Source organism: Sinocyclocheilus rhinocerous, unplaced genomic scaffold (genome assembly GCF_001515625.1).
Source record: "Sinocyclocheilus rhinocerous isolate Xijiao unplaced genomic scaffold, SAMN03320098_v1.1 scaffold7324, whole genome shotgun sequence".
NCBI classification, from domain to species: Eukaryota; Metazoa; Chordata; class Actinopteri; order Cypriniformes; family Cyprinidae; genus Sinocyclocheilus; species Sinocyclocheilus rhinocerous.
In genome coordinates, this window is record NW_015660370.1 from 26,173 (window position 1) to 33,667 (window position 7,495).

Below are 7,495 nucleotides of genomic sequence, written 5' to 3' on the forward strand. Positions count from 1 at the left end.
TGTTATTAATTGACTGATGCCTGGTCCAGTTATTGTGTGGTTCTTGTCTGTAATCCTAGGGCCATATTCACCAGAAATCATTAGGCTAAAAGTTCCTCCTAATGTAGAATTTTAGGAGCAACTCTTAAAAACTAGGGGTGAATTGCTCCTAATTGTAGGATTTGTACATTTCAGTAATTCACCAAACTGAAAGTAGCTCCTAAACCAAGGACATCGATATCCCTAAGAGTGACTGAAAATGATTCAAAGCATGCTTGCTCATCTGCATCTCAACCAAGTAAATATGCTAGAATATTACAATGACATCAAACTTTATATGTTATTGTCTAAATTGCAAAGATGTTTTATTAGTTTTGTCTTCCTTTGTCTATTTTTCTGTTTTATTCTTTGACATGCTAACAGATTTTTTTTATTTTTCATTTATTTATTTTTCAAAGTTGTTTAAATATATTGACACCTTAGTTTAATAGATTAGGAGCAGCTGAATAGAATTAGCGATAGATATGTAATCAATACTTGACTATGTTGTGTTTGTATTTCATATAGTAAATTTCTCCTTCGCGCTGTTTGCCTGCTATTCTTCGCTAACAACCGCGAAGCATAGCAGGATGATTTAAAAGAACGTGTTCATAAAAATTGCCATCATCCAGAGTAACATGGTCATATCTGCCTTAAAGGATTAGTTCACTTTCAAATTAAAATTTTCTGATAATTTACTCACTCCCATGTCATCCAAGATGTTTACGTCTTTCTCTCTTCAGTCGAAAAGAAATTAAGGTTTTTGATGAAAACATTCCAGGAGTATTCTCCTTATAGTGGACTTCAACGGCTACCAAACAGTTGAAGGTCAAAATTACAGTTTTAGTGCAGCTTTAAAGGGCTCTACACGATACCAGACGAGGAATAAGGGTCTTATCTAGCGAAACTCTAGCGATCTGTCATTTTCTAAAAAAAAATGTATATGCTTTATAAACAGAAATGCTCGCCTTGCACTGCTCTGCGATGCGCGTCCATGACTTCACGTAATACGTAATTGTCACACTCCTGTGGACTGTTGATTGTGGTTTCTCCCTCTGTGTCCATATTTGGTTATTCCTGTTCTCATTATTAGTTAATCACCTCATTGTGCTCACCTGTCTGCCCTCGTTATCTGCCCTATATCAGTTCCTGTCTATTGTGTTCTAGTTTGTCGGTTATTATGAATGTTACCTCGTGTGTGTGTGTGTGTGTGTGTGTGTGTGTGTGTGTGTGTGTGTGTGTGTGGTACCCCTACTTATAGTTAAGTCTGTTCATTCTGTCTTTGTCCGGTATTGTGAATGTTACCTCGTGTGTGTGTGTGTGTGTGTTCCTGACCTGTCTGGATTTACCTATTGTGGATTAATTGAAGTGATTATTGGAATTCTCCGTCGTCTTCGTCTTCCTGCCTGTTTCCACACACCGAATTGTGACAGTAAACACGTTGTAAAGGTCGCTTGACGTAGGCGGAAGTACCGACTCAGTCAGTGTTTACAAATGTGGAGAAGGAGGACCATTCAAAAGTTGTTGTATGTTCAATGACACCTATTAAATTTTTTTGTAAACTGCGTTTGACAGTCTTTGCACGTTCGGCGCGTGACCTTTTCAATGATTATGTAGCCCAGTTCCAAATTAAGGCATAATAATTAGCCAATAACTTTCTTAATTGATCAAATAATAGGTTTTATTTCTTTGAAATGCAATAATATTAGATTTATATTCATTTGAATATATTTAAGTCATACTGCGGGAAAACATACCCAATGAAATGATGGAATTGCACTGCAGATGTAGATCAACCAATAAGCTTAATTCAGTGATGATGGTAACTCTGCCCAGAAAAAGTACGGAGACAAAGACAAGTTTTCGTTGAACTTGAAAAAAAGACACTGAGAATCTTGAAAAGAGAAGAATATTGGAGGAAATAACAGTTAGAACCTAGATCTAAATTGTTTAGAGAGTTGTACTTAAAGGGGACATAACACACACATTTTTACCAATCTCATGTTAAACTTACAATATTTTAACCCATGGTCTGCTTGTTATTCTCAGAGGTTTTGCTGAGAGCTGCTGCTACCTTTTAAAGCTCTATGAGCATATGTGTTTATTGTGCTCTCATAAACCTATGTCCATATTATATATATATGTATATATATATATATATATATATATATCTGTGTTGATTCCCACACCCTTTATATAGTGTCATATGCATTGATAATCAGTAGGCAGGCAGGCAGGACAGCACCTTGTTGCTCATTTGAAATTCTGCTGGCTTTGTCACGCTGGATACGCACAGGGTAATGAATGGAAGAATCAACGTTTTGTTTTTGTTTTTTGAAACTTATTTCTGCTGTGTTTGATGGCCATATTTGGCCTTTGTGGTTTACTGTATATACACAATAAACCATAGATTCAATGTGCAAACAAGACAAGCAAGGCATTGCACAGACCAGGAGTAGGAAGATAATCATATACTCTTTAGCCATTTGGTTACTTAAACACCCACAAGAACTTATAAAACAATTCAGAAAAGAAACTCTGCTGATTGACATTTTTATTTCCTACCAGTTCTTTATTTATTTGGTTCTATGATTTTTGTTTTTTTTTTCTCTATGAATTCGATTAATCGCCTCTGTCTTCATATTGAATTTGTGCCATTGATATCCTTACTGCTATTGTGTTGTTATACTGAGTGTGTATTACAAATATCCTCAGTGTACTATTGTTTGATTGAAGAGACTATATAATCCTATTCAGATCCAAATCAACATTCATAAAAATGCTAAATATTTTAGTGTTTGAAATATAAATTATTATTTTACCGATTTCCTTGCTACGTTTCTGGACGTTGATCGTGGTTGTACCCTTACTGTCTATGGGAGGGTCAGAGAGCTGTCAGATTCCATCAAAAATATCTTAATTTATGTTCCGAAGATGAACGGAGGTCTTACGGGTTTGGAACGACATGAGGGTGAGTAATTAATGACAGAATTTTCATTTTTGGGTGAACTAACCCTTTAAGAAGGGAATGGACATTTGTAAGATGAATGCTTGGGAGCGCAGTTCGAAAGCCGCGCTTGCAGAGCTTAACCAGCACGCCTCTGCGCTTCCCTCTCCTGCATCTATATGCACGTACATGTGCAGGTACCATCCCACTGGCTTTTCCAAGCTTTATAATTGCAGTGAATGGCTAGTGAGATTCAATAGTCCAAGATAAGTCCAATAAAGTGCATCCATCCAGAAAAAGTACTCCACACGGCTCCGGGGGATTAATTCAACATGCATCTTTCTCCGGTTTTTGGATTTTCAGCGCTTTCTCATCTTCAAGTTCTTATATTGGATGTCTACATCCAGAACATCTATTTGTTTAAAGAGGTAGCACTTATACATGCTCTATATATTCTCTTCATTCTGTAGAATCCAAAATTTTAATTATTTCATGAAATGCTCTTGACATTTAGTTATTGTTACGTTACATGTTACATGAAAGCCAGAGAATGGAGTTTTAGCCCCGGTGACAAAGTTTTGGTGTTGTTACCAGTGCTTGGTGGGTCATTGCAAGCTTGTTATACTGGCCCTTATGTAATTAAAAAGAAGTTGTCAGACCGAGATTATGTCATCCTTACTCCTGATCGCCTTCAAAGCTCTAGAGTTTGTTACGTAAACATGATTAAAGCCTATTATGAGAGAAATTCGGGTTTTGAAAAATCAAAGAATGGTGTACCTTTTGTTCCAGAGTCTGAAATGTCTGCTGTCAGGTTGCTCGCATCTGAGCAGATGGATGAGGCAGAAGAAGGACCATCTAGATGTATAGTTGAGGGTAGATTGAAAAATTCAGAAATGCTCTTAACTTTGTCCAGTCAGTTTCCGCATCTGTCCCCAGCTGAGAAAGCTGATATCATGGATTCGGTGAGTAGGTTTTCAGTGTTGTTCAGCGACATTCCTGGCCAAACGTCAGTTGTCGTGCACGATATTGATGTGGGTTTTATCCCGCCTATGAAACAGCATCCATATCGTGTTAACCCGCTTAACAGAGTTCATTTGCAAAAAGAAGTTGAGTACATGTTGGAAAATGACATCGCTAAGCCCAGCTCCAGTCCGTGGAGTTCGCCATGTTTGCTGGTAAATAAATCAGATGGCACGTTTCGATTTTGCACTGACTACCGACGTGTAAACGCTGTCACAAAAACTGGTTGTTATCCTTTGCCAAGGGTAGACGATTGCGTTGATTGTGTAGGTTCTGCTGTTTACGTTTCGAAACTTGACCTGTTGAAAGGATACTGGCAGGTGCCTTTAACTGAACGTGCTAGGGAGATCTCAGCATTCATCACTCCTGATGCCTTTCTTAATTATAAGGGGATGGCATTTGGGATGAAAAATGCACCAAGTACTTTTCAGCGGTTCGTTAACACCGTTTTGGCTGGTGTATCTGGTTGTGAAGCTTACTTAGACGATTTGGTCTTGTACAGCTCCTCATGGGCTGAACATGTGACTTTACTTCGTTAAGTTTTTCATCGGCTAGCTGACGCTGAGCTCACTGTTAGCTTGGGCAAATGTGAATTTGGCAAAGCCACCATTGTGTATCTGGGAAAAGTTATTGGCAGGGGTCAAGTACGGCCAGTGGCTGCAAAGGTTGCAGTGTTGGCTGCACCTGACCATTCACAACAGTTCAGTTTCATGGTGGATGCTAGCGATGTTGGTGCGGGAGCTGTCCTCCAGCAGAGGGGTGGTGATGATGTGGAACACCCTGTGTGTTACTTTTCTTAAAAGTTTACCTCTGCGCATCGAAAGTATTCTACCATTGAAAAAGAGGCTTTGGCGTTGGTTCTAGCTATTCAACATTTCGAGGTGTATTTGTCTAGCTGTCATTCGATTGTTGTGTATTGCGATCATAACCCGCTTACCTTTTTGAATTCGATGCGCAATTTTAATCAGCATCTCATGCGCTGGAGTTTATATATGCGGCCATATGACCTTGACATTAAACATGTCAGAGGCCGAGACAACGTGGTAGCGATGCACTGTCCCGGATGGGATAGGCGTGTGGGTAAGGTTTCTTATGGTGGCGGTTCACTCTTAGGGGATGAAGGTGTTACATGTGCATGTATGTGTATTTATTCAATTATTTGCCTGCCCTCTAGGGGCAGGAAAAGGCGATTACCTTTGTTTTGTGTTTAATTGTGCAGATTCTTTACAGCTGTGGACCATTACCGTGTGCTTAAAAGAAGCCAAGTCTCCTCTTACCAACCTGCTAAGCACTAAAATTCAGTTTGAGTGGTCTGATGCGTCCCAGTGCGCTTTTGAAAATGTTAAGTCTTTGTTGATTTCATCACCAGTGTTGGCTGCACCTGACCATTCACAACAGTTCAGTTTCATGGTGGATGCTAGCGATGTTGGTGCGGGAGCTGTCCTCCAGCAGAGGGGTGGTGATGATGTGGAACACCCTGTGTGTTACTTTTCTTAAAAGTTTACCTCTGCGCATCGAAAGTATTCTACCATTGAAAAAGAGGCTTTGGCGTTGGTTCTAGCTATTCAACATTTCGAGGTGTATTTGTCTAGCTGTCATTCGATTGTTGTGTATTGCGATCATAACCCGCTTACCTTTTTGAATTCGATGCGCAATTTTAATCAGCATCTCATGCGCTGGAGTTTATATATGCGGCCATATGACCTTGACATTAAACATGTCAGAGGCCGAGACAACGTGGTAGCGATGCACTGTCCCGGATGGGATAGGCGTGTGGGTAAGGTTTCTTATGGTGGCGGTTCACTCTTAGGGGATGAAGGTGTTACATGTGCATGTATGTGTATTTATTCAATTATTTGCCTGCCCTCTAGGGGCAGGAAAAGGCGATTACCTTTGTTTTGTGTTTAATTGTGCAGATTCTTTACAGCTGTGGACCATTACCGTGTGCTTAAAAGAAGCCAAGTTGCCACATTTCAGCGGCGGGAATTGAGCGGCCGGCCAGACATGGAGATGCGCTCTTTGTTGTGTTTTTCTTTTTATTTCTCTGACTAAATTTCTCCCACACATTGTTTAAATTATGTTATTTCAATAAATTCCCCTAATTGACCGAGCCTTTGTGTTGTCCCTCTTTTATGTTATGGCAGTGGCTGTAACAGTTATAATTAGTTAATAGTTATTTTGTCTCCTGTAGTCCCAGTCTGAATCGGTTCTGGAAGGACCTCAGTGTCCTGCAGCCAATAATTGTTAGAAAATACATACTATGAGCACCTCATCACACAAGTAGGGCTTTAAGTATATTATCAGTGCTTACCTCAGGCCTCCTTGAACATATAGACACGGTCTCCTTATCCTCCTCAATTGTAGATGAGTCATCATCCTGAAACCAATAATCAAACTGAGGTTAATGATGACCACTTAACATTGACAGTAAATCAGTGCTTTCAACTCTCACATACTCACAGGGTGGTTCCAACGAGCATGCATAATTTGCCATCACTATGAAACAAAGCAAGTTAGAACAAAGATTTTGTCAAGAATATGCAAAAACATACTGTATATCAACCTTTTATGTAGTCACTCCTTCAATTAAGTGGCATGGATTCAGAAGCTGTTCCCCCATCTATTCCCTCAGTGACTTCCAAGGCCAGCTCTTCTGCAGAACTATGGGCACCCATCAAAAGATCTCCGGGAAAAAGCTGTGGAGAGGCACAAGTCATGAGATAAAAAATAAAATAAAAAAATCAAATCAAAGGCTTTATCAATGCCAGAGCCAGGAGGAAACTGGTCAGAGAGGCAATCAAGAGGCCTACAGCAACTCTCAAGCAGTTGCAGGAATTTATGACAAAGAGTGGTCATTGTGTGCATTTGACAACAATATCACAAATTCTCCACAAATGTGGTTTGTATGGGAGGGTTGCAAGAAAAAAGCCACTCCTCAAGAAAAGCCACATGCAGTCACGACTGAGCTTTGCCAAAACGCAACTGGAAGATTCTGAGGCAGATGAGACTAAAATGTAATTATTTGGACTCAAACGAACATCAAACGATATGTCTGGCTGAAATCCATTACAGCTCACCCTCCAAATAACACCATTCCTACAGTAAATCATGGAGGTGGTAATGTTCTGTTATGGGGTGTTTCTTTGCAGCAGGGACTGGAGAACTTGTCAGGATAGAAGGAAAAATGGATGGGGCAAAATACCATAAAATTCTTGAGGAAAATATGCTGCCCTCTGCCAGAAAGTTGTCACTGGAAAGAATGTTTACCTTCCAACATGACAATGACCCAAAGCACACAGCAAAACTAACCACACAGTGGTTGAAGGAGAAAAAGGTGAATGTCCTTGCACGGCCTAGTCAGAGCCCAGACTTAAACCCCAGTGAAAATCTGTGGAATGACTTGAAGACTGCAGTCCACAAATGGCCACCATCAAATTTAACTGAACTTGAGCAGTTCTGCAAAGAAGACTGGGCAAATATTGCAAAGTCTAGATGTGCAAAGTTAGTAGA

General features: G+C 39.9%; 1 pseudogene; it reads right to left on the minus strand.

Moving 5' to 3' along the window:
- Positions 1 to 6,469, minus strand: part of LOC107724939 (putative gustatory receptor clone PTE03) — a 12,581-nt pseudogene extending 6,112 nt beyond the window's left edge.
- Positions 6,470 to 7,495: the final 1,026 nt, after the last annotated feature.